The sequence below is a fragment of the Carettochelys insculpta genome, chromosome 19 (genome assembly GCF_033958435.1).
Source record: "Carettochelys insculpta isolate YL-2023 chromosome 19, ASM3395843v1, whole genome shotgun sequence".
Taxonomy (NCBI): Eukaryota; Metazoa; Chordata; order Testudines; family Carettochelyidae; genus Carettochelys; species Carettochelys insculpta.
The window spans coordinates 17,824,413-17,851,271 of NC_134155.1; the positions used below are offsets into that span (position 1 = coordinate 17,824,413).

Consider the following 26,859-nt stretch of genomic DNA (forward strand, 5'->3'; position numbering starts at 1 on the left):
GCCATTGAAGCTAGTGGGACAAGGAATTGGTTCAGAATGTCCAAGAAACCCACTGAATGGAAAATCTGCAAGCCTCTTTGCATCTGCACCATTTGGTGGCATTGGTCTTAATTGCTCATAGTATTTATTTGTATTGCAGTCATGCTGAGGCACCCTGTTTCATAGGAATATCTGACATAGGACTGGTTACCCGGGGTTACTGAGTTCACTCCGTGCAAAGCAGACAGCCCTGTAATATAATCCCAGTCATATATTTTTCAAGCTCCATTTTGTTAGGTGGCTTTTTCCTACTCCCTTTAGAAGGCTGTTCCAGTTGTGCCAGGGGCTGTACAAAATACAGAGCAAAAAGATGAGCCTGATCCAAACAGGGTGACCCAGGAGTTCATCTTTTCAACCATGCTCAGTGCCTGTGAGAGGGAAAGACAAAATATACCTATTAAGATAACAATTTCCCCATAGCCCTCTGCAGTAGTTACTCCTACACGTACGCAAAATTAGACATTTAATTTTACTGGCTCTTTTGTAAATAATATTGTTGTCCAATAGAGTTTATTCATTTGAGGAAAGAAATGGGCTTATCCTATAGCAATCTTGGGAGCGATGAACTAGCACAGTGCAATCGCTGATAAGCAATTGTAGCATAAAATAACAGCAATGAACTCAAATTGTCCCTCACTGCCCATCACTGCTTTGCTTTTTTTTTAATAATAATATAGTCCATTAAAACCTACAATCATAGTAATGTTTATGCATTATTGTGGAGATAAATTGCATAATTCTCATTTTGCAATTTAAATGTAATTATCAGCTTACTAATGACTAGAACCTGAATTTGCTAGATTATCAGTTTTTCTAACACTTGCCAAAATTATAGGTAATTACTTAGGGCTTACAATAATTATAAGTCCATCTCTTAAATAATTAATGTGCACTTTCATGATACAAAACAGCTAGTAATCAAACGACCTCCAGCGCATATTCCAAGCCCATGCAATTAGTCCTATTGTGTAAGTCTATAGAAATGTACCCTTTACAAGAGTCTGAAGTTGGCAGGCTTGAAATTCATGTTTGTGATATGTTATGGCACTAAACAATGATGAATGCACAACAGCCAAGAGAAATGTGTGTGTGGCCAGTACCTAGAGTATTGTGGGAGTCACCAGGATGCAAATAACTGTAATTAAGAAATAACAGGGGATTGCCCCGAGTTATTGATCCTTTTGCATTGCCAAATGTTCTGCTTGAAGCATCTCTAAAATCCATTCACCTATCACCCTTAGCCGCAGAATATGAAGCCAAAAAGGATGAGTAATCTGTTCTAGCTGTTTGAATGTTATTACTTTCCATATTATTATTGCTGTACTTGTTATTTGAACTGTGGAAGGTGGAAGGAGCTCATTACGCTACGTTCTGTACAAACACAGAACGAAATACTATCGTCATAACAAAGACTCACATTCAGACATTGGCTTCCATGCAGCTTAGATGCCTCACCTGCCAGGGGACTGCAACAATGTATACAGTAGGGGTGCTGAGAACCATTGTGCCAAACCGTAAATCCTGAATCTGACGGACAGCTTTTCATTCTAGGTGGTGGCGTGCCATCCCCGGCACCTTTGTTACTTTACATTTTAACTGACATAGAAAATGCCTTGAACATGAAATTGGTGTTGTGAGCAGAGGTGAATGTAAGCCAGTGTACCCCAGTGTGCCACTCTGGTGAGACGGAGCTGGCTGGCAGGGGTGCTCAGCTGTAGGACAAGGGGCAGCTGTAGTAAGCAGAAGGCAGCCATGCAGGGGAAGGAGGCTGCTGGGGTGGCAAAACCTCTCCCCCACTGAGTTGGGACTGCCTCCCGCCCACTCACCCAGCTTCACTTTGGGAGGGTGGGCCAAGGATGGAGGCTGCAGTTGCCCACGCCAGGACACTGCTGCTGTTCTTCCACCTTCTCCTGGCAATCAGAGAGCGAAGGGAAAGGACACAGCTTGCTGCATTCCTCTCAGTCCTGGCACACGGGGCAGCGGGTACTCCGCAGAAGCTCTGCACTTTCCCTCCCGCCCTCATAGTTGGGGGGAGGGGAAGAAAAGCAGCAGTATCCTGGTAAGCATGGTTGCACCTCCCACCTTTCTGAGATGGTGCCCTTGTCCCCACCCCCGCACTCATCCTTACACACTAGCCTCTGCCCTGAGCCCTGCTTCTGCATATGCCCAGCCCTCATCCCTGGATCCTGAACCCCCCCACCCCTGCTCCCTGCTCTAAGCTCCCCCCATGCCCAGCAACCTGCTCTGACTCCTGAACCCCCTCAGCCCCGCACCTCCCACACCCAAGGACCCTACCCTGACTCACGCACCCCACACCCCCCTGCTCAGATCCCCCACACTGTGCCCCCTGCCCTGTTTTCTGAGCCTCCCAACCATGCTCCTGCATTACACACATCCCCAGCCTTTTTCCCTGAAACCCAATGCTCACTAACTCCCTGCCCTGAAACCCTCCGCATTCCACCCCCACACTTACATCTCTCACAGGTACTGTTGTATCACAGCCCCCAAACTCCCTGCCCTCAGCCCATCCACTTTGGCAGGTGTGATACGGCAGCACCTGTAGGAATCTTAAATTACGTTCACCCCTGATTATGAGTCTAATAATATTTTTCTGTCTTCCTTAAAGCCCCATCCCACAGAGTGAAGAGATGACATGAGATTCTCCGTGTTCATCACAAAACAAAGTTTTGAACGCTCATGGTGGCAGGAGAAAGGCTTGAAAATATAAACAATAAAGACTCAAAACATCTAAGGCAAATAAAAAGCATCCCCTACTTTTAAAAGATCACAGTTGTTAAGACAATCTCTTGATGATTAGGGCCTGACTCTTGGCAAGTTAGAAGTTAGCAATACGGGGAAGTTCTTCATTCTAATGAAGTTAGGTAAGGGCTAGGCTACATGGTACAGCAGTGCAAATTAGTGGAGTGTGAATTCTAAGGTGCACCAACCTGTTGCACATTAACTGGGTAGACCAGTCTGGCATGCAGCGAAAGTCCCCAGCTACGCATGAATGTAGTACTCTTTGAAAGGGGACTCTGTTAATGAACACGATCTGGGTCAGCTTTGACTCATTAGCCTGTGACAGGGAACCCAGCAGAATCCAGACTGCACTGACATGCACTGCTGCTGCACCCTGTGGAGAAGCAAAACAGTCACTGCAACTTAAATTAAACGTGTTTATTTCCAGCCTCCAACCTCTTTCCTTTATCCAAGATCCTGACCTTCACTCTACCAACCACTCTGTGCCCTGTCATCCCCTGAGGGACAGTATAGTACAGCTTGTGCAAAGGCAGTGTGGTATAGCAATAGCCAATATAGGCTCAGCATCAGGGTTCCATGTAAGCTGAGTGCTTAGGTGGCCGCCCAGGAGAGATTCAGGTGCCACCCAGCTGATTAGCAGAGCATCCACAGCCACCCACAGTATTTCTATAGGTGGTGCACATCTACACATGCCTTGATGCACATTACAAAATTTATTTTGCCCATGGATGGATAACATTAGATGAACGGCTGGTCAGGGTTGCTGGATTCTGCTCCTTCCTTTGCCATCAGCTCAATTTCTGACTGTGAGCAAATCACTTAGCTTCTCAAAACCTCAGTTTACCTATGTTTAAAAGATAATGATGCTTACCTAGCTCACCAGGGTGTTGTGAGGCTTAATTAATGTTTGTAAAGACTTTGAGGTCCTTCGATGGAAATTGCTACAGTATGTAAGTGCAAAGTAATTATGATCATCATTACTTTCATTTGCATGTATAGTCTGTAATTAGCTGTGGATATGTATTGCGCTGACTGTGAATAATATCAATGCTCTGCTCTTGAAGGTGTCATTTTTACATTTTGCAGTTAGTAATAGCAAGCCCGTGTTTTGTTTTCTCTTTTTTTCACATTTCAGTGGTGACCCGTTCTATTAGATTCCCTAAATGTAAAATAGTTTCATTCTCATCCACTTTGATCTTGCTTCTGGTAATTTAGTTGTCTCTGGTCCTTCAGATGCCTCAGCCATTAAATTCATTGGTACTACCCGCACACTTAGGTTAAATTTGTGTAAAGGTAATTGCAAGTTGCAGTCCACTGGCAGAAGAATAGAGAACTAAAAGGCAGGTATAGATTTAAGAATTACTGCAAAAGAAAAAAGTTTCTATCCATGGTAAATTAGAGTGATCAATCAGGGGGATTGCAGCCATTCAGTGTAGCTGATGGGAAGATGTCCATACAGGGGAAGTTTGCCTATTTAGAATGTTAATGAATTAAGATCTGTATTGAGGTCTAATTATATGGTAACGAATTTGCAAATAAGCTCCAATTCAGCTGTTTCCCATTGTAATCAAGTTTTGAAGTTTGCATAGAATGATGTAGAAGGCCTCAATCACCCTGACTGTTTACCTTATTTACAATGAATAGTAACTTCTTCTTTTTGTAGCAATTTTCTTACATCTCTACCTGCCTTAGTATTTCCACTCCAGTCCCTCTGATGAAGTGGGTTTCACCCACAAAAGCTTAAGCCCTAATAAATCCACTAGTCTCCAAAGTGCTACAGGACTCCTTATTGTTTTTCCTAATAGATATGTCATAGTCTCACAAAAGCTTTTTTTAAAATAAAAATTTCATTACACGTGCCTCTCAACACAGACTGAATTACATGGAATGCTGCACAACATACTTTAAAGTCTAATGCTCAGATCCTTTTTCACCAAGTAGCACGTGATGCAAAAGACCATTTGAATTTGTTATCGATAGAAGTGTTTTTGTTTCCACTGCCTTATGCTTATAGTTGACAGGAATGTAAAAGAATGTTAGTTGTCTGTCTAAGGTACTGGCATTACCTGAGATCCTGCCCTGACAGGGAGGGGGCTATGGAGGCTCGCTGTGCTGAGGTTGCTCGGGGCTGCCAGTTTTAGGGAAGAGGGCTTTAAGAGGAAAAAGCTGCACTCACCAAGGGTGGAAGCTGTCAGAAGAAAGTGACACCTGAAATAGCAGGAGGAACCAGCCACACCAGAGCTCACCTACCCCGGCTCTTCCAGGAGCCAGTTCACCCCAGGAGCAAGCCCCAAAAGGGGGAGACCAGTTCAGCTATCTGGCAGCAAGGACTGCCATAAAGCTGCTACCTAGGCACCCCTGTACTAAGATGCTGCCACTGACTCTTTTGCATACTCATGACCTTGGGAGGGCCTTGTGTTTTGTTATCTGCACTTTTGCTTTTGCCCCCTCATCCCCTGTAAATAAAGGAAGCAGATCTGCAGTAAGGAGGGGGCACACTGCAAGGACCTAGTGCCTGAACCCTAGTCTAAGCCAGTCCTTCAATTGGGTGTGGCCAGGAGCCCCAACCCATGTAGGAAGATGTCCCAAAGAGTCTCTTTTTACAGCATCTTACACTCTTAAAGTATCTGTCCTCTCAAACACCACCCTTCCCCCCATAAGACAGGGCGATGGTATAGTCCCCATTATACAGGTGGGAAACTGAGACCAAGAGAGGCTATGTGTCCTGTAGGAAGTCTGGAGCTGTACAGTGAATTGAATCCATCTCTCCTAAGTGCCAGGCTAGGGCTCCAACCATGGGGTCACCCCCCACCTCACTTGTCTAATTACAGTAATTCACAATTCATATATCAAAGTCTGGGGATATAACCATAGTTAATTGGGTAGTGATTCAAATTAGTGCCCACAGCAGTTGGGTGATCTAAATTTTGGGGAGTTTTTCCTGTTTGGTTTTGAGACTTTTCCCATGCATCAACTTGTCTGCCATTTGACAAGCACAACTAGATGGCCAAATACTGTTAAATAAGAACTTGTCATTTTTTTCCTGGGACAACAAGGGTGTGTCTACACGTGCATTCCTCTTTCGAAAGAGGTATGCAAATGAGGGAAATTGAAAGGCAAATGAGGCTAATATTTGCATATTGGAACCTTATTTGCATATTCTTATTTCAAAAGAGCTTCTTTCATAAGAAGAAAACCAGTGTAGATGCTGCTCTTTCAAAAGTAAACCCCATCTTCGAAAGAGTCCTTCTCATTAAAGAAAGGGAAGGATTCTTTCGAAGATGGGGTTTACTTTCGAAACAGCAGCGTCTACACTGGTTTTCTTCTTTCGAAAGAAGCTCTTTTGAAATAAGAATATACAAATGAGGTGCAAAATATGCAAATATGCACTTCATTTGCATTTTCAATTTCCCTCATTTGCTTACCTCTTTCAAAACAGGAAAGCAAGTGTAGACGCACCCAAAGTGAATTAGTAATTTGTGAACCATTTCTTTTTTCTTAGCCAGATCTGCTAAGAATGTAGCTGCCCAACAGAGGTGTGTGAAAAATCCTTTCTTTCCAGTTTATGATTGGAAATCATCCAGCTGGCTCCACTACTGCCATTGTGAACCAGTCAGCTAGACTGTCAGTTGTCCTATGTTATCATACCCAGAAATGAGGCATGTTTGGCTCCCCAGCATGTCTTTTCTTCTTCACCCAAGTACTTGAAGAGGAGCGAGTAAGGTTCCCAAGGCTGTACGCTCCTGAGAAGGGTGGAGAACAGACAGTGCCTTGACTTTGTCTCCATCAAATCCAATCAGGTCTGCTGAACTAGGATGGGAGAGGAAGTAGTCTGGGACCAGAAGCAGATTACTTCACCCTTGGCTTGCAGAGGGAGCCATTAAGAAATTATGACTCCAAATCACAGCTGCTTCCCTAGTTTTCCCTTGCAGCAGAGCTGTACCTCATCCCTGACCTGCAGGGAGAACTTGCTGTCTTTTGAACAGCATGCAAAAATCAGGAGCATCTCAGATGATTACTCAGAGTAATGCTCTCTTTCTTGCTATATGCATGTGCACTGTAAAATAACCTTGTAGAAAATGGTTGGAAGTGCCCCGGTAATAAGACAGGAGTACGTTCAACACACACAGTTGGCTAATGTTCTAAATCTAGTTAGCAGGCCTAAGTGTAGGTATTGGAAAAAAAATCAAAAGTTGTTTACGGTATCCATGAATGTGAATCAACAGCTTGTTAGTCCATGCCAACCTAATTAACAGCAATTATATTAAAAGAATGAGTGATTTTTATGGTGATGGATGATCCGCTTAGAAAAGGATATTATAAGGGAGGAAGAAGAAACTGTGAACACAGTGAGAATAGTTCATTAAGAAGAGGAGGAGATTGTCTGTCTGTCTGTCTGTCTGTCTGTCTGTTTGTCTGTTTTTCTTTCTGTCCTGTCTGTTGACCTGGAAATCTACTAATGACAGAATGGTTACCCCAGAAGTGAATGGAAGACTCACTTTGATTTGGAGGTATACCTGAGAAGTGTACAAATGAACACTATTTACTTTGAGATCTTCATCTTTGGTGGGGAGAAACAGTTTGAATTTCCAGCTACACATTTCCTAAACACTGTGGCTGCATCTACACTTGCATTCCTCTCTCTAAAGAGACACACAAATGAGGGAAATCAAAAATGCAAAAGAGGTGCAGATTTACATATCTGGCACCTCATTTGCATATTCTCCTTTCAGAAGAGCTTCTTTCTAAAGCAAAAAAGCAGTTTTGAGCATGGCTCTTTTGAAAGTAAACCCCATCTTTGAAAGAACCCTTCCTCCTACCTTTTTTTTTTTTTTTTTTAGGAAGAAGGGTTTTTATCGAAGATGGGATTTAATTTTGAAAGAGTCATGTCTACACTGCTTTTTTTCTTTCAACAGGAGAATCTGAAAATGAGGTGCCAGATATGTAAATCTGCACCTCATTTGCATTTTTGATTTCCCTCATCTGCACTCATCTTTCAAAAGAGGAATGCAAGTGTAGACACAGCCTATTACAGGTTGTACGTCTCTAGTCTGGCATCCTCAGGATTTGACCTGTGCTGAATGAAAGGATTTGCCAGACCACAGTGGCTGATATTATCTAGCAGCACTACCAACATTTCCGCTGCTTACTGGGCTCTTAGAAGATGTTTAGGGGTAAATTAGAACTAAATAACATCACAAAACACTGAGAGCCAGGACTGGTGGTTATAAACAAATGTTATGGGACTGTGGAAAACTTGACCACGCCCATGACAAGTGGTCATGTGGCTCACTAAAATCATGCTGGTGGAATCAAAAGAGTGCTGAACTAGAGAGGTTCAATCTGGAGCTTACGCAGCGGATGCATCAGTGCAAAAGAGTTCAAGAAAGAAAATTCATGTGATTCTGTGCTCCTACAGGGAGGTAGCTGAGTAAGTTCCTGTGTGAAGTACCTCCATGGAACATGGAAAGGAGAGACAGACTCTTTTCCTCTGCTGTAGTCACTGGCTTTTCTATAAGCTATCTCCCTAGCAGAGTCAAAAACCTGACTGCCTTTTAGTTCGTCACTGTCTGTCTTGGGCTTCCCTACTAGACACCCCACACAGTGACTAGCAAGGACCCACCTCTTGCTCCTAAAAGCATTTTAACTAATGATACAGTGAGCTGCTTCACTCGTGAGATGCTCAGTCAAATTCTCACCTCCTTCATACCTGTGCAATCCAATTATGATCAGTGTGATAAAGGGTCCAAGTAGAGGGACTCCTCTAGTTTTGCTTGGATAACTTGCTAGAATTTGCCCATTAGATAAATGTGAAGAGAAAGCTGCCCTTGTTTACTGAAGCCTATCTGGAGAGTCCACAGTGCAATCAGTTTGGGAAGGAGACATTTCTGTGTTCATAGTTTTCTCCTTGGACATTTCTCCAGTGGGTTGAAATACAGTGCTGCCTCAGGCTGGGAACTGGAAGACTGCAATTTAATTCTCACCCAAGACATTCCTCCATGAATTCTGTAGCAGGAGACAAGTTTCCACCATTTCAACTTTAATATGGCTCCTGGAAAGCCAGTTCTGTGTACAAATGTTAGGAATAGGCTTAGAAGGATATCACCTGGAGATCTTTTTAATTGTGTTTCTAACTCTTTACCGAGTACACAAAGCTGGGTTAAGTTACCCTAACCTGCCAGGGCATTTCAGATTCCATGTTCGTTCTCAGCGTGTATGTTTGTTGGTACTTCAGTTAGGCTCAGCTCATGGGCTTCTAGGCCAACATTTTATACAGGGTCCAGCAATTTTGTGGAGCTTAATTTGAAATATTGTAAAAGGTCTTAATTTTCAGAAAGTCCTGAGCACCTGGGCCCTGTAAACAAGACCTCTTCAATGTATCTCAGGTAAGACACTCAAAATCAGCAGTTGCTCTGGAACATTGTGGCCCTACGCTTACATGCCAAGGTGCTCCAGACAGACTCTTCCATGGCAAAGCGCCCTCTGCTGCTAGTGCCCACTCATTGCCACTGGGAGTCTACTCTGTCTACTGCTAGCATACACCTCTTCTGTGCTCTCTCTGAGTAACATTAGATTTGGCACACGGTCAAGCTGGGGCTCTCTGCTATGGGGGTGAAGGCTCTGTTCTGGTACTAGAAGAGTAAGTGCTTCTGAGAGGCAGTGGACAGCATTTCTGTGACGGTCCATGCTTAACATCAGTTATCTGTAATATAGTAGTGCCTGGGAGTCCCAGCCAAGACTGTGGCTCTGTTGTGCTAGGCACTGTACAAACCTATAGTGAGAGACGTTTCTGTGGGTTTACAAGAGAAATGGACAGGATAGAGAAAAGTTATGAAAGGAAAAAGAGGCACGGAAAACAATAAGGGACTTTCTGAAGGTCACACAGAAGACCAGCGGCAGGTCTATGGAATACGAGTGCCTTCCTATATCCTCTCCAGACATAGAAAAAATACTCAAAAAGTTACTTTAGTAAAAGTACAGCTGCTTGTCGGGAGGATGTAATTAAGTACACGTCACTGGTGCCCCTCTGGAAAACTACTTGAGTCAAAATATGCGTATGCCTGTACACACACATCACATCATGTTTGTACTCACGTATCCAGAAGTGAAAGCAGCTGCACGGTTTGTCAAGTAACATTTTTGTGTTCTTTTTCCACCTCTGCCCCATCCAATAGACTCTGCTTTGGCTAGAGTTTACAAAGTCAATATACCCTGAAGGTATTTTCCTAGTGCTCAGAATTCTATCCCACAATACTTCCTCCTCAGAAGCCACACAATACCAATGTTAAAATTATGAGGTGTCGGAATGAGACAGTAGCACATCCCTCTATCTGACACTCAAGGGTGTCTGGAGCAGTGAAGAGCAGCCTGCTTCTGGCATTAAAATCTGGTCCCAAGTTTAAGATATACTGGATAGACTGCATCTCCCTGCATTGCAATGAGTCCTGCAGGGCTGCAGTCAGAACTGCAAAAGGCCAGTGCAGGTATGTCTACAATGAAGCAGCAGAAATAATTCCCGGCTCAGACAGAAATTCCCACGTTCGTTCTGACTGAGCTGGTGCATGACGAATAGCAGAGCAGCCATTTGAAACCGTTTGGGGGTGGTTAGCCCATCTCATTAGCTGTGTAGCTGTGTCTACAGCTGCTATTTTTCCTGTGCTACAGCTCCAGCGTAGATGAACCTTTGGAGTCGCCTTGGGAGTGCTGAGCATGGTGCTTTCTTAATTGTGACCCCAGCAAAGGCAGGTGCTACATTCTGAGGGGCACCAGGAACTAATGAGGTAGCAAAAGGTTTAGGCCTGGACCATGGGGAGGCAAGGCTGCTTAGAACACTTGCATACAATTCTATGTGGGTATATACATTTTATGACCATCCCTGCTCTTGGTTCCTTCTAAATGCACCTCCAAACCATGCAGCTGTAGACACTATTTCTGGAGTAAATGAAGACCCACAAGATGGCTTGTCTTTACAAATACAATGGGTTGGCTCAGGACAGGGAGAGGTGTCCTGGCCTTTCTGTTATCAGAGAGAGAGTTTTCTAAATCATGTGTGTCATCAGGTAGCATGTTCAGATACTGCAGTGCTGGGCACCATTACAAGAACCTAGTGACATTGTTCATTTGGCCCTCTCTGGCCAGCAAGGGAACAATGTTGATGAGAATTTTGAAGAGAAGCTTGTACAGGCAAATGAGAGGTCAGCTATGGTGGTTCAAGGCCTTGGATAGAGTGGAAAAACCTGAGTGGCATTCTCAGGGCTTTCCTAGAAGAGAAGACAGCATGTTTCAGTGAGAACAAGACTAAAACTCAGGAAACACAGGCTCCACCCCTGCTACTGGTATGCTGGGTGGACTTAGGCAAGTCACTTCCTTTTTGTGCCTCATTTTACCCAGCTGTAAAATTGAAATCTTCAGATACTCAGTTAGCTACTGGGAAGAAGTGATATACAATAGATGAGAAACAAGAGCATTCCACATCTTCCCACCCCAATAATGACAGTATTTGGAGCTCTCTAATTGTTCTATTTTAATTACTTTCTTGTGTAACCTCTGAATATTTAGATTTAAAAATGAACTCCAAGATAGCAGTGAAAATATTTGCAGTTCATGAAAAATAAATGCACAGACATAAATGTCTCTTGTTAGTGAGAAGTGCTCATCCCAGCCCAACCCTACTTCTCAAATAAATACAGCAAGTACTCTGGAACAGTCCCTTTAATTAGGAGCTCATTAATAAATCCATCTTGTTCTCAAATCCCTGCACACATAGTACAGTAGTTCATTAGCACAGGAAGAAGCAATTTAGATTTCCTCAGATAATAGCATCTGTCACTAATCAAATTAAGGGAGGATGTGCAAATGTATCTAAATCTGGACAAAATGTTTTGGAGGAAAGCGGAAGGGAAAAAACACTCCAGAAGGAAATGGAAGAAGGAAACAACAGCTGACAGAATTAGCCACCAAAGACCCAAGGAACTCTTGTCAAAAGAAGGGTCTTGAGGGCTGCCAGTTCTAACAACCACATGACCACTTTGTAACAGGCCCCTGCAGGGATAGTTAGCAGAGGGCATGGGTCATGCTGGGCACATTTTATTAACACTGACTCATTTCATTCCATGAGACACAGGAGGCAGATCTCTTTGAGGTAAGAGTGTAGCTGATGGCAGAAGCATTCAGAATTCGCCAGTTGGGCAGTGTCGGTGCTTGTGTCAGTGTTCAGGGCTGAGCTAAAGCACCTTCCCAGTTTGGAGGGAGGGGAGAGCTGGGACAGCTATTGTTCAAAAATAAGACTGAGGGTACATCTAGACTACATGGACAATCAACCCTGTCAATCTTCTGGGGTTCAATTTTGTACTCATGGTAAAGATGTACAAAATCAAATGGTCTTGGATCAGAAGTTGACCCTTGCACTCCTCAATATTGCAAGGAGTAAGGGAAATCGATGGGAGAGTTTATCCCATTGATCTCCCTCTTTGAAGACAGCCAGGTAAATCGATTGCAGATAAACCAATTATAGCTACACAATTGCCATACCTAGAATCACAAAACACTAGAATTGGAAGGGAACTTAAGTCCAGTTCCCTGCCCTCTTGTCAGGACCAAACACCATCTAGACCTTCCCCAGTAGGTATCTATCTAACCTGCTCTTAAATATCTCCAGCAATGGAGAGTCCACAACCTCCCTGGGTAACTTCTTTCAGTGTTTAACCACCCTGACAGTTAGGAATTTTTCCTTAATGTCTAATCTAAACCTGCCTTGCTGCAATGTAAGCCCATTGCTCATTTTCCTACCCTCAGAGGCCAAGGAGAACAATTTTTCTCCCTCCTCCTTGTAACCCTCTTTGAGGTAATTGAAAAACACTACCATGTCCCCTCTCTCTTCTCTTTTGTAAACTAAACAAGCACAGTTCTTTCAGTCTTTGGAATTGCATATCTACAATCCACTTACCTGGCTAGTGTAGGCCAAGCCTGAGGTCAGAAGGAAATGTTTATTTTTTTGAGTTATGCGTGTGTGTGTGATGTTTTAAATTGATCTGATGGTACAATCTTTACTCATAGGTTGCACTAACCCACTCACTGATGTTGTGTCCAGTGAGGAATATATGAATATAGGAATTGCTGGACCTGAACAGGACAGTTGTTCATGAAGTCTGGTATCCTGTTCCAGACAGTAACTAGCACCAGATGTCAGTGAATGGCACAAGAGCTTCTTCTACCTCCCCAGCCGGTAAGGCCAGGTCTACACTAGACAAAGTCAATTGGAAATATGCAATTCCAGCTACAGCAATTGTGTAGCTCAAATAGAAGTATCTACAATTGACCTACCTGGCTGTCCTCACCGAGGGAGGCCAATGTGAGAAACTCGCCCATCCATGTCCCCTACTTCTACCGAGATTGAGGAGAACAGGGATTGACTGTTGACCCCTGAGCGTTCGATTTTACACATCTCCACTACATGTGCAAAACTGAACCTCAGAAGATTGATCCTCACCCAGTTGATCTGCTGGGTAGCACAGATGTATCATAAATCTCATCCTAGTTAAACACTGGCTTGAACTACGTGGTTTAATATCACTTCAGAGGAAAGCTGCTGTGGTTGATTATGGCAACTCTGAATATCTTTGATGGTCATGCAGGCCCACTGGCAGGTGTGGATAAGAGGTAAATAACTGCACAGGGCCCCTTTGAAATGCCATAGGAGTGTTTCTGCTGCTCCGTGTTGCTTCTGAGGGCTGGCAGGGTGGGGGCAGCACAATGCTCTGGGCAGCATTAAGGGCTGACTGACTTCCACCCTCTTTCTTCTGCACAAGGCTCTGCCCTTCCAGGGGCATGGAGTTGGGACCTGCAACATGTCCCTGGGCCCACAGAGGCTGGTAGCACTGCTGTAGCTGTATCTCGTGCATCTTGCTGAGTTCTTGACTTCATCAACTTACCGTAGCAGCGAGTTACACTCTCCAATTACACATTGTATACAGAAGCATCCAATCTCCCTTCACTAGACTATTAATTAGTTTATTATAACAAAACACCAGGTGTCCTATAATTAAGGTTTAGACTAGTTTTTTTTTTTCTAAGAAGCCTAATCCTTCGAAGTGCTCTAATCATCAGAATTCTTCAGAGTGCCCTGAAATCTGGTGTGCCTCATGGAGTCATTATCAAAGGCGAGTGTTCCAAATTTGTAGTCATTTGACCAATGGATTATGGAGATGTATCACTTTAAAATAACCCTGCTTATTCATCCCTGTTCTAAGGTATCAATCCCAGTCTTTCAGTCTCTCTTCCTATGAGAGGTTTTTTCATAATTCATGTTACCAAAAAAACGCAGAAGGGTTGCAGGTCCCCATTCAACAAGTATAGGAGACAAGTTGTTTGGATTGACAGGATGCACAGTTTAGGATTTGTATTACTTTGCCACTATATAATGATTTTTTTAACAAAAGCCTTTCATGTTTTGCAAGGTTCTAGCAATGATGATTAATGTGTTGGCAAAACTAAAAGCCACTGCTAACACACAAAGCATTAGGCAGCTTTAATGTAGGTGTTGCTGCCAGCTCTACTGGTAATACACACTACAGATTGCACCTCTGAAAACCAGCACTCTCTGGTCTGGCAACATCTGTGGTCCAGCAGGATGCTCCTGGACCAGAGAGCCTGGGAACCTAAGGGCAGGCAGCCAGCCACAAGATAGGCAGCCCAGCTCAGAGCAGCACAAGACCAGAGGCAGAACACTGTGGCAGCCTATGGCAGCATGGGGCAGGGTTCAAAGTCCCTGTGGCAGTCCTGTGGTAGCACAGGGCCAGGGCCATAGCTGGAGCCCCACAGCAGGAGTCAGAACCTGGACCAACCAGGGCACAGCAGCTGAGCAAAGAGTGGAGTGGAGGGAACTGAAGGACGGTGCCTGTAGCAGGCACTTGGGGGCTGGTGGTAGAGGACCTCTCCTGGTCCAGCAAATTCATTCAGAACAGGTCAGGTCCCAGCAGTGCAACCTGAACCTACTTGTAATCTGGCATACCCTCCTTCCCACCTGTTGTCCCTTTGTCCCCCAGAAACCCAGCAACATTGCAGGGCTGCCTGCCGACTGGCTGACCTTGCTCTGAGTTAGCAAAAGCATGAGATCAAAGGAATTTAAATGCTCCCTTCTCTAGTACTTCAATCAGTGATATGTGCAATTAAAATCTGAATTAATCTAAGGAAGATAAAAATGCAGATGTAGTGTAAGAGCTGTTGGGATCACCTTGAACTTCTGCTTAGCACCGCTTAGCTTGGATGATTAAACCCATTTACACACCATTAAAAATCTGGTGGTTATACTGTTAAACACACCTTGCCAGCTGGGTGTCCGGAACGCCTCTCATGAGAAGTAACCTCCCCACTCTGACTAGCTGTGTATTAATTCAGAGGGACTCTCACTGTAAAGAGTAAAGAGCCACAGTGTGCATGTGGTGAAAGGAGATAAGGTTATACTGGTTTTTTCATGGAGCAGCAGTGTTATAAGGATGATGGAGAGGACAGTAGCAATTATCATAGAATCCTAGGGCTGGAAGGGACCTCAGGAGGCCATCGAGACCGTCCCCCTGCCTAAAGCAGGACCAACCACAACTAAACCATCCCAGTCAGGAATTTGTCAAGCCTGGACCTCTGCCAGGACTTTGTGACTCAGGGATTTAAAAACCTCTAAGGATGGATATTCCACCACCTCTGTCGGTAACACAGAGGTGCTTCTCCACCCTACTGGTGACATAGCTTTTCCAAATATCCAGCCTAGACCCCCCGCTCTGTAGCTTGAGACCATTGCTCCTTGGTCTGCCATCTGTCACTATTGAGAAGAGCCTCTCTCCATCCTCTTTAGAACCCCTCTTCAGGAAGCTGAAGGCTTCTATCAAATTGCCCCTCAGTCTTCTCTTCTGCAAACTCAATAAGCCCAAATCCCTCAGCCTGTCCTTGCAGGTCATGTGCTCCAGCCCCCTAATCATTTTCGTTGCCTTCCTCTGAACCCATGCCAATGCATCCATATCCTGTCTATACTGGGGGGATTATGTTTGGCTTGTTCCTTAAATGATCATTTAAGGCCCTGACTCCAATTGTTCAGCTACTGAATGTTAGAGAAGTCAGGAAGCGGATGCAATGTGTTAAATTTACCTCTCTCAAGGGCTAAAACAAAACCTATGAAGCAGTCTGTGTACACATAGGCCTTAAATGGCGGGTCACTGAAGACACTGAAAAGATTCCTGTTGCCATCAATGCATCAATGGTGGAGTTATCACTAAATAGACACCTCATTCCTAAACTGAAAGGATGATGCTGGAATCTTATAATGGAGCTCATCATAAATACCCCTTCCTTCAGTGATGCATGCAAAATTAAACAGGAGTTTTTCTGCAGTAACCACCTATCCATGAAAAGTAAATGGAATTGAAGTGAACAGCTGATATTTGTACTTTGGTGAGCAAGAGACCTACTTTTCTCATTACCTGTTTTTTAGGAATTCTCATTGTTTTTGCACATACAGATAACATAGCTGCCCCTCTGAACCTGTAATTGTTTTTGCACTCAGATTCAGGGCGAAGAGAGGAAAGAAGCAAGGCAAAAAAAAATCTGTACTGCTCCTCTACTGATCTGGTGTCCAGCACTAAGTGAACATTAAAAGAATCATCATCATCATCATCATCATCCACAACAACAACCATGGGCTCAGCACCTGTTGGTGTCCAATGGCTCCCTCACTATGTCCTTCCAGCTTTCCCTATCCAGTGTGGAGAGGCTTAGTTTCTGTAGCCTAGGTCTGCACCAATCTACTATATCATCTACCCATTCTCTGTGGGGTTCCTCTCCTATTTGAACAGTTCATTATGCCGAATACCAGGGTCTTGATTTTCGCTCATTGTTCATTCTGCAGATATGCCCGAATAGCTGTAAGTTCCATTGTATAACCTTCTGCAGTATGCTCTCCTTCAGCTTTATCTTCCAATATAATTTCTCATTGGTGACCTTCTGCATCCATCCTTTTCTCGGGAACTCTCTATAACAACTCCTCTCAAATGCTAATCTCCTCCTCTTTGAATCTTTCATTAACACCCATGTCTCTCATCCATACAGCATGCTGCTGAATACACACCTTTTCAAGACACTCAGCTTCACTCCTAAGCTAATCATTTTGCTTTCCAGATCTTATCCATTGCCTTCAAAGTCGCTCTTGCTCTCACTATTCTAGACACTCTTTCCTTCTTACAGACTAGATCATATGTCATGTTGCTCCCCAGATACGTGAACATCTCTACATTTTCTAGTTCAATCTCATCTACACTGATCTGCCTTCCTATTTCCTTGTGTCCAAATATCATTGTTTTTGTTTTATCGATGTTCATAATCAGGTCGTACTGCTTCCCTTCCTTGTTTAGCACTTGCACCGTTCTCGCTAGCTTCTTTGCATCTTCTGCAATGATAACTATTTCATCTGCAAACCTCAATTTGCTGATTCTCATCCTGTGCACAGATATCCCTTCTACCTCTTCCTTGATCTTTTCCATCACTCTCTCTAGGTGTGTGATGAAGATATTTGGCAATATCAGATCTTCTTGTCTCGTACCTCTACTCATTCGAAACCCGCTTCCCAACTCTCTGCACTTACTCACCGCTGCCTCCACATTGTTGTTGATAGCGTTCAAGAACCGCATCAGTCTGCTATCCACTCCATATGACTCCAACACCACCCAAGTCACATTCTGATCTATACTGTTAATGCCTTCTGAAAACCGGCAAAGCAATTGTAGTACATCACTCTGGAAGCCATCCAATGCATCTCCACCAGTCTAAGTATATCTCATCAGTATCTTGCCATCTCCTTTCAAAGCAGCTCTGACTTTCCAGTCACCCACAGTGTTTGGACAGTCTACGTTCCAATTGATAGTATATGTGTGAGTTGTAATTTTCTTTCAGTACCCAACTTATTGACCCAACCTTGATCACTCAGTTGGTGCTGTGGACCTTATTTATCCAGGTGACATCCAAGCCAGCATCTTTTATCAGTTAGTCGTACTGGCATCAGATTTCATCCACATTGTTTTTTCTTGACCAGCGCATCATCACTCATCTGACCAACCCTCCTCCTTTATCCAGGCTTGGGACTGGCATGGAACCCCTAAAGACTTCATGGAGGAGTTATAGAAAGAGTGAATAATAATAATAAAACAAGGATGAAAATAGTTTCTCCCAATTTAATATCCAACCACTAACTCAGTGAGTGCTTTGATGGCTGTTCATTGTAGGAAGGGGGGCAGCCTGGGTAAATACCTGGAGGGAATTTTTCTTTCACTAGGTTTAGTTCCTTCACTGAAATTTTCTTTTCTTCTTTTGGGGCTATTTTCCATGATTGCATGAAAGTGATGTGGCATGAAAAACCAGTAAAAACAAAGAATGTTGTGAAGTCATTTTAGTGAGCTATGGAAAGATGTTACAGTTGTGGTCTGTTTGCTGTCATTTAGTTGACAGGGGCTGGTGTTAGAGAGAAAATTTGGCAGTTGATCTCTTTTGCCAGGAATTGAGATATGGAATTAATATGTACAACGACAGGAAACAGGAACCTTTTAACTGGTCTCTGTTGAACAAGACGCAGCATTTTGATTTCATAATGTGCTGAGTCTGCAAGAACACCACCAATATCCATGCTAGGCAAGACAGCAGACTCTCCGTCTGACTCCGGTGCAGAGACTGCAAGCTGAAGCTGTGCCGATCAAATATTTACAATGTCTATTCATATCAGACAGGAATCCATTTTACCCAGTATCAGAACAGTTGGGAGTGTGGACTAGTGATTTACCAATTAACTTACCAATGTGATTTCCAGTGACTGCTACAGTCTAACTGGCAATGTCAGAAGAGGGAGGAGGGAGAAAGGGAAAGACTTAGGAAGGTAAGTCCTAGATCCACCAAGACTGTTGGGTTCCAAATTCCCACTGACAGCACGCAGGCCTGCTGATGGTGGTGAGGGAGTGAGGGCATAGGGGCCTGGAGCTTCAGCAGCTGTTTCTTTGGCAATGGTGGTAGGCTGAGCTCTAGGCCCCTTTGAAATGCAGCTGTGGGGAAGTGGGGTGGTCAGCACCTCGGTCCTGGCAGCACTAAGGGCTGACTGCCATAGGCCCGCCCCTTCTTTCCTTGACTCCACCCCCAATAGGGCACAGAGCCGGGCACCCCTCCCATCTTGCATAGTGGCCCACAGTGGCTGTCAGCTCTGTTGACAAGATGATACTGTTTGGGCATTCACACACACAAGGGAATTTTTAGTGCCTGCCAGCAGGGTCTGTATAGGCCAGTTAACTTCTCTTCTAACCAGTTCCAGTCATGTAGGAAAGTTACATTGATACATGGCAATCTAGCCAGCCGTAAAAGTTAGTCTATGTATCTCTAAAGTAGATACAACCCCAACAGAAATTCAGCTCCTATATTTGGAACAAAGCACAAGTTTAAATATCAGAATGCAAGGCTGTGTCTGCACAGCAGCTTCATTTTGAAATAAACCATTCTGGAAGAGGTATTCCATATCAGCTTATTTTGAAACAGCACAGCTACACACAAGAATGCATTTCAAAATAGGACCCAGCTATTTAAAAACTGTGTGCCTAGACACAGGGAGCCTATTTTGAAATAGTGCCATTGGGTATCACTACACCTTATTTCGAAACAGTGCTATTTCGTGTCTTAATAGTGCCTATTTAGAAATAGCTATTTGAAAATGGGCATTATTCCTCCTGCAATGAGGTTTATGAAATTTGAAATCACGCACCCGCTATGTCGAATTTATTGAAATAATGTGTGCATGGTATAAATGCTCACAAAGTGATTTCGAAATAACAGCTGTTATTTCAGAATAACTTTGCTGTGTAGACATTATCTTAGCGTGCAGCACAGCTTGATCTTGGTAGTTACTTTAGTAAACTACACCGGTTAGTTTGATAAAGATTTATTAGAGTTAAGGCAATCTATCCCCAACCCAGCTACCTCCATGTTAGAATTAGAATCCTGCATGTTAAAATTCACACCTTTTGGTTACACACTGCTGTAGTGTGTAGACAAGACCTATGTGTCAAACACTGCAGTGTAAATGCCTAATGTAAATACTTGTTTTAGGCAGATAAGTGCTGAAGTAGTTTCCTAACTAGAGTCTTAAGTATCCACTCAGGAGCAAAAATTTGGCTCAGGACTTGATCTTCCTTTGACTTGTATGAGCGCTGCACTGGCGTAATTCAGATGGGTTGCTGAGGTCTTGCAGGGCGGAAAGGATCAGGTTCCTCCTTGGGAAGGTTGGCTAGAATAGTATCTGCACCATTTGCTGCTTCCTCTGGGAGGAAGAGTCTTCTACTTCCATGTCTCTAGTGAGAGGGGAGGTATTTGCCACAGGACACCGTTTTGTGCAGGATTGCAAGGAACTTTACATAGAGAGATGGAAATATGAAATTCAATGGGATTTCAGCATCTAATTCCCTCGGGCACCTTTGAGAAGCCCAGTGCTTATCACTAGAATGCCAAAACATATTCCTCTTACCTTTGGGGTTGGGGGAAGAGTATTTAAAGACTTCTGTTTAAATGAGCAAGTGACCGGATAAAGGAGACAGGCAGTCTTTAATAGGTGGGCAGAATTTCCCCACTGTTTTCTCGTCAGTGGCACTCAAAGAGCAGAAGAGATGTGTTATTGTTGAATGGCACCACAGAACATGCTGTCTGCAATGTGCCCCTCTCAGCATGCCCCCTCTTGTCTGGCCATTGCAACCAGAGGTGAACAGTGAGACACAGTGTCAGTACAGGGCACAACCAGTATGATATGGCAACTCCCTTCATCCTATGGCTTCCTCTCCCCTCCCCTCCCCTACATTCTGGGAGAAGGTTGAGGGGTTCTCTCATCCTTCTTCTCTTTGTCCTGATCCCAAGTCCTGTGTCTGTTCGCAGTTGGTGAGAGAAGTTATCCTCTTCTCACTCCTTCTTGCAACCTTCCCAGCTGCCTAGAGATCTATCCCACATGTGTTCTCTGCTGGGGGAAAGAGCAGCCTTGAGTTTCCTCTTCCATTCCTAATTTCGGAGTGGGGATGGCTTATTTCTCCCTCCTCTCTTACTTTCTGGGTGCATAACAGAGCTGTCTTACACTGACAGACCCTGGTCATCTGCAGGTGGGATAGAAGCTGCACCCTCTGGAGCTAAATGCGTGAGCCTCTACTGCAGTGGTGGGCAACCTGTGGCCTGCAGGCCACATGCAGCACTTTGGGGTTCCATGAACAGCCCACACATCCCCTCTCTGCCTCCCTTCCCCACGCTTCTCATGCGCTGGGGGCCCCACACTTGCCCACTCGTCCCACTTCTTCCCAGCATTTCCTCAGCACCATGTATCAGCTGCTTTGCACCCTGTCCCAACACTTCCTCCTCTCCTCCAGCCTTTTAATGCCACCGATCAGCTGATTTGCAGTTTTCCAGCTCGGAGCAGGAGAGGGAGGAGCCAGGACATGCATGAATGGGCCAATTCATGGCTCTCTGGAAGCGCTGGGAGGGAAGGAGAGAAGCAGAGACAGGGCACACATGGAACGAGAGGCAGAGAAGAGGCTGGGCAGGAATTTGATGTTGTTGAGGTGGTGTGGGTGGGTTACTTCAGGTTGATGACAGTTCTATGATTGAAACATTTTTACTTGTTTTGAAATATTCAGCAAGTCCTGTATTAATGAATTTCTTCTTATTCTGGGGCTCATGATGAGTATCCATCTTGCGGCCCATTGAGTCCCAGTTGAAAACTTGATGACTTCCTGAGGTCTCTTCCAACCCTGTGATTCTATGATTCTATCGGTGTGATTCTCTTCTGTAGTTCAGAAGACTGGGACTTTTCATCTTAGAAAACAGGAGACCAAGAGGGTGGGATATGACAGAGGTCTAGAAAATCATTTCAGGTATGGAAAAAGTGAATAAGGAAAAGTTATTTACTTGTTCCCATAACGTAAGAACTAAGGGTCACCAGATGAAATGAATGGATAGCAGCTTTAAAACTAACAAAAGGAAGATTTTTGTTCAAGCAGTGCACAATAGGCCTGTGGATCTCTTTGCTAGAGGATGTTGTAGAGATCAGGACTTTAATACGGTTTTTGAAAAAAGCTAGATAAATTCATGGAGGTAAAGTCCATCAATGGCTATTAGCCAGGAGGGGAAGGAAAGGTGTCCCTAGCTGTTTTGTTAGAGGCTGGAAATGGATGACAGAAGAGGGAACACAATGATTTCCTGTTCTGTTCACTCCCCTTGGGGTATCTGGCATTGGTCACTGTCTCAAGACAGGATACTGGGCTAGATGGACCCCGTATGGCAGTTCTTATGTTCTTATGAATGCGGGTTCTTTGCTGGTTCAGTTAGGAATACTCACAGGGCAGGTACCACTGCTTGGCTGGGTAAGCCACTCTTCCTTGCTCAGCTATCTCATCTTATCCAGGTATCTCCTCTCATCAAATTATATTCTCTCTGGGCTTAGCTGGTTGGAGATGCAAAGTGCAGAAGCAGTGTACAGTGCTTACATAACTGAAGTGTTTCCCGAGGCAATCATTGCAGAAGTTTGCTAATGGCAGGGTAAGGAGGGCCTCCTGCTGAGTTTCCATTACCTTGTAATTTTCAGCTTGTTCACTGTTGCAGTAAAGCCCCTCTGTCTTGTAATTCCTCCAGCATACGTGTCTCATCTTCTCCAGGCTTGAGGTACATAAGATGTTTTCTGCTGGGGGATTTATTGAGATAAGTTATTGAAGTCAAGCAGTGAGGCAAGCATCCAATATTGCTCTATTCATCTTGGAATTTATGTTCACGCTGCCTTTTGAAGGCCTAATGTAACCACAAACAATTTGTTTTGTATATGTTTAAAAATTCATAATTTTCCTGTACAATGGGGAAAAACCAGCATTTGTGGCTCATTAGTGGTAGGATTCATAAAACATTTGGCTTCTTTTGATGTAATTTCTGTGTGACTAAAATTCTGCCTTCTTTCTGAGGAGGTGCAGTCATTCTGCCAGAAACTCATTAAATGTGCCCATGAGTCAAACTGTATAATCTTCCAAATGCATTTTCAGAGAATTAGAATCTTTTTTCCCTGGCACATTCCAGTCACAAGACCATGATTTTGGAGGATCCTTTATGGCTGAATCCTACATAAATGAAGACTGCTCCAGCATGCCTACCCTTGCTCTCAAGCAAAACCAATGCCAGGGTGTTCTGATGGTCAGTGCTTTGTGCTAGTACGTACTGGTATGGAGTACTGGCACCTCAGCAGCCCCAGACACAGGATCCCTGGCTAGGTGGCAGGAGAACCCCACTAGCTATGCAACAGGGAGCCCTGACGGCATCCCCAACCATGGGAACTCTGGCCCAGGGGACAGGAGTCCCCAGCAGTCCCATGGTGGGGAGCCAGCTGGGGTGTGGTGTCTCACAGGCAGCCACAGCCGCAGGAATCCCAAGGAGTGGGGAGGCAGGGAGCTGGCTGAGTATTGCCTCCTCTTTTTTTCAAATATATGCATATGAAAAAAGCACTTATTATGGTTGTCACTAGAGCTGTTATTTCCTAGCGGCCTGGACGAGACTGGTGACCCATTGTAATGAAGTGTTTCTACAACAGCTAGCACAAGCAGATCCTGCCTTTAAGACCTTGCAATCTAAGTAAGCCAGATAGACAAATAAAAATGTTATTAAAGCAAATGTAAACAATTTACACAATACAGAGATGAAGACAATACATCTTCATCTACATATGAGTAAAGTGCTTAGGTTATCACAAATACAAAGGTCATTTTAAAAGTCAAAGATACATGTATTACCTGATCAGCAATAACACAAATTCAGGTGAATCTATTCAGGCACATGCTTAGGGCAAGATGATTGCCTTGGACCCTGCATCTTCAGGACCCCACATTGCAATTGAAAATAGAATCTGCGGCCCACCAGCCATGCCCTGCTGTCAGCGTGCTGGCTTCCCACCCACCCCCAGATGCCCCAGTGCCGTGTTGGGCTAGCTGTGAATATACTTAACAATACAGTTTAGATATTAGCATCTAATTATCTAGCTATATTACTCATGAAAGGTGATACAGGCTGAACTTCTCTAGTCCAGCACCATCGGGACCTGACCAATGCCAAACAAAAGAATTTCCCAGACCATTGTCTAGCAGCATCAGCAACACTTCCACTGCTTACTGGGCTCTTAGGAGACATTTAAGGGTAAATTCCAGCTAAATAACATCACACAACACTGAAATCCAGGACTGGTGGCTGTAAACAAACTTTACGGGACCACAGGAAACTTGGCCACACCCATGATATGTAGTGGTCATTTGGCTAACTAAAATCATACCAAATTATGGATGTTGCCGGACAAGAGAGTTCCAGATTAGAGAGGTTCAACCTGTACAGAAAGTTGGATTGCAGAAACCTGGTACATTAATGAGTGAAGACTGACCCTCAATAGTTAAACACTTTGGGGAATGTTGTCCATTAGAAACTACAGTCCAGAAGGAAAGTAAATTTGAGTTACTTTCCCAACTCCACTTCTGATTGCCACTCAACCTCAGCCCTCCTGGCATTGCTAATGTCTAGTGATGTGTTCTTCGTAGATGTTGCTCAACCACCTGATGGCCTCCGACACTATGAGTTGCTGCATCAGCTAAGCGTAACATTGACAATTTTGATATTTTCTCAGCAGTCACTAGGAGTGGAAAAACAGATGTTAGAGGCCTGATTTGTAAATGAGCTTGTGTGGATGTAATAATTAAAGAAAAAGAAAGAAGTGGAAAAACTGAACTCCTTACGCCCCAAATGAGAACTCCATTTACCTGCTTTGACCCTTGACTTTTACTCTTGAGGCTGAGTGTCCACATTTGCAATAGACTGCAGTGTTCTGAAAATCAGTCCCTCAACTGACTCGGCCAAGGTTAAACAGGGAGTCTGAAAAAAATAGGCAGTCCCCTTTGCTCTCCTGCATCCCAGTGCAGGGCCTTAACCCTAGCAGCACCCTTTGTCTCTGCTGAAGCAACTCACCAGCTTATTATTTTTAATTAATTATTTTAAATTTTTTTAGCTGTTAACACTGTGCTCAGTCAGGACTCATGGACTTCTCTGGACAAAGGGGTTATTGACTAATCCAGCACAAAGTGGGGTAAAGTGGTCACCCACGGATCCAGAGCAGGAAGCATCTCTCCCTGAGTCCTGGTACAGTGAGAATTTGCTAATGCGTATGCTACATGAGTGATAAAGAGGCTGACAGATTCGTGAGGCACAAGTTTCCTTGGTGTTCCCAGATTTTCATACACAAACTAAAAGTCCTTCCAGCATGGGACCATCACTTCTTCCCACAGCTGAGTCTTTGTTCTTCAGGTGTTCCCAGGTGCGTTTTAGAGAGAGAAGTCCTCCCATGGCATAACTGACTTCCTTTTATATCTTCTTTCCACTTGCTGTGATCTGTTTCAAACAGTTTCCATTGTGCAGGGCTGTCTCGGTGTGGTTTCCACTGTACCCAACTCCTGGGGTAATCCCTGTGCATGTGTGCATTTCCTCAGTGAGCCATACACATTATTTGGCTTTTCTACTGTTGCACCTGAAAGGCTGCTTGTGTTTTAGTAATGCAGATATAGCCAAAGTTCATAACTTCTGTACAACAATATCACCTATAACCCAATGAAATATTAATTTCTACCAGATCAAAACTTTTAGAATGATACTTCTTTAGAAATACCTTGTACAAAAATGCACTCCTTGTATGACAGTGGTGAATATTGGGATGCTAGGGCATCACAGACTTCATCAGACATTTTTTAGAGTTTGTGTAGCATAATATTGCTTAGTTAGAGGTTCATTCGATGTAAGTGCAACCACCCCCAGGCAGATTTGAACCTGGGACCTCTACAGCTTAGGATATGAGCCACTACAGTTTGATATAAAGGCCAACTGCGTCGCAGCTAAGGCTGTAGAGGAGACTAGTTCTTCTTCTGTTTGGCCATATCTACACGCACCCCTCCCTTTCAAAAGGTTCATGTTAATGAGGCATTTTAGAACAGGTTAATAAGGCACTGATATGCATATTCAGCACCTCATTAGCATAATGACCATCAGTTGCACTTCAAAACTGCGGCTTTTGAAATGCAGACTGGCTGTGTAGACGTGGGCACTTCGAAATAAACCTCACACTTTGAAATTCCCTTATTCCCAATTCATTCCCTTATTCCCAAGTCCCAAAATGAATTGGGAATAAGGGAATTTCGAAGTGTGGGGTTTATTTCAAAGCGCCTGCATCTATACAGCCAGTCTGCATTTTGAAAGCAGCACTTCTGAAGTGCAGCTGGCCGCCATTATGCTAATAAGGTGCTGAATATGCATGTCAGGGCCTCATTCTGTTCTGTTCTGCTCTGAAATGCCTTATTAACATGATCCTTCTGAAGGGGAGGGGCATGTGTAGACACAATGCCACTACATGGGACAGTGAACCACACCCCTACAGGTGTGGGTTACGTAAGCACTCCTGGTATGTCTAAACAGCAAAGTTATTTCAAAATAACTATCCTAGTGTCTACACAATGCAACTGCTGTTTCAAAATAATTTTGAAATAGCTGTTGGCTTATTTCAAAATATGTAAACCTCCCTCTGGCTACACTATTCCTCCATTGCAGAAGGGGTATGTAAATTACAGCTGTTCAAAAATGCAAATGAGGCACTGATATGAATATTCAGCACCTCATTTGAATAACAATGGCCACCTGACCGGTCAAAACTGCTGATTTTGAAATGAAAATGGCCATGTAGCCGGGTTCCTTCGAAAGGATGCTCTGATTTCAAAAGCACCCTTCTTTCCAAATTTTCTTCACTGTAAATACCATTAGCTCAAATTAGTGAGTCCTAATACTGATAACAAAATGTCGATAATACTGGATGGGTATAGCATCAATTTCAGATTTACCATTTTGAATAAAGGCTAGCGTGGAAGCGCCATGTCTTTAATTCGAATTCATTAGCCTCCGGAAGTGCTCTGTATGTATCCCACAAAGCTACACGGTGACCCTCCATGTATGGCG

General features: G+C 43.9%; 1 long non-coding RNA gene across 1 annotated transcript in view; it reads right to left on the reverse strand.

Moving 5' to 3' along the window:
• Nucleotides 1–352: 352 nt before the first annotated feature.
• LOC142023208 (uncharacterized) overlaps nt 353–26,859 on the reverse strand; it is a 287,115-nt gene continuing 260,608 nt past the window's right edge. Inside the window, exon 6 of the long non-coding RNA XR_012648164.1 lies at nt 353–407. This is a non-coding gene — a long non-coding RNA (uncharacterized LOC142023208). The remainder of the gene's footprint in view (nt 408–26,859) is intronic.